This window comes from Pseudopipra pipra, chromosome 5 (assembly GCF_036250125.1).
Source record: "Pseudopipra pipra isolate bDixPip1 chromosome 5, bDixPip1.hap1, whole genome shotgun sequence".
NCBI classification, from domain to species: domain Eukaryota; kingdom Metazoa; phylum Chordata; class Aves; order Passeriformes; family Pipridae; genus Pseudopipra; species Pseudopipra pipra.
The window spans coordinates 22,789,734-22,790,953 of NC_087553.1; positions in this window are offsets into that span (position 1 = coordinate 22,789,734).

Consider the following 1,220-nt stretch of genomic DNA (forward strand, 5'->3'; position numbering starts at 1 on the left):
TGACAGGGGAAGCTACTGAACAAAGCCATTAAAATGTGGTCTTCTTCCCAGAAATATCACTTGTAAGGGTGGCCATTCATGACAGGTCCAAGAGAAAAGCAAATTGTGACCCAGTGGTCTGCTGGGCAGGCTGTCCTGTGCACATGGGAGTGCAGGTGGGTTAATGCCTCTGAATAGATTGCTTACTTTAGAAATACCTCCAGCCAGACTGCAGTGGTCAGGTCTAATGCCTTCCTATAGCCACTAATTGTTAGTTACATAGTGGGTCACAGCTTTCTTCTCGTCTGGATGGTACCAGCCTTCCAAGCACTTTAGGTTTGGAAGACCTGTAAGCTAGGAAGTAGCTGATCATTGCAGGGGAAAAGATAACTCCTATCCTGTATGAGTTTCACTTCTTCAGGCCACAACTGCTCAGCAGAACTTAGATGTATTGTGTCCTTCCTTTTATAAGTCTTATGCAAGACCTTTTTCCCATACCTGCTTAGATCTGAACTATGCATCATCTTCATCCCTGTCATTTTATCTGTCATCTGAAGGACAGTCAAGTCAGATACAGGGCTAAACTTCAGCTCCAATGAAGAGCTTACACATCTAACTGATTAAAATCAACACAAATCAGTTGTAGTGTTCACCTCATGCAACTTTAGATGACTGCATTGTAGCTACTCACACCCAAGTCAAGGACCTTGGGCTCGCTTTTAAGAAGAAAAAGTGATCGTATTAAGGTTTCTAAGTTAGGCGCAGTTCACACATTAGTGCAGTTTCTGGGATGTGAAAAGGCCCTATGCAGTGATTATCTGGAAACAGACACGGGCATCGTAATCATCTAAAGCTAAGGGGCATGACTCTTTGCACAACAGACCAGGGATGCAAGCCAGCACCTGCATTGCTACAGCTTATCCTGTGGGAATATTTGTGTAGCCTGGAGGAGGATTCTGAGATCATCACCTGAACATTTTCCTTGGTCAGGATATGGAGCATTTTAATTCCATCAGACTTTTAATAGAAACCAAGCAGCTTTCCAGAGTTACTGCCTACTTTCTGTCCACTCCCATGTCTGTTTGACAATGCCACAGCCAGGGTTCCTACACATCATGACACCTGCCCAGAATATGATGCTTCATGCTTCCAAAGTCCTCTAGAAGCCCTGTTTTGGATGATAGAGGTGAGAAGCAGAGCTTAATTAACTTCATATTGAAAAATCAAAGTCTTGAAATTCC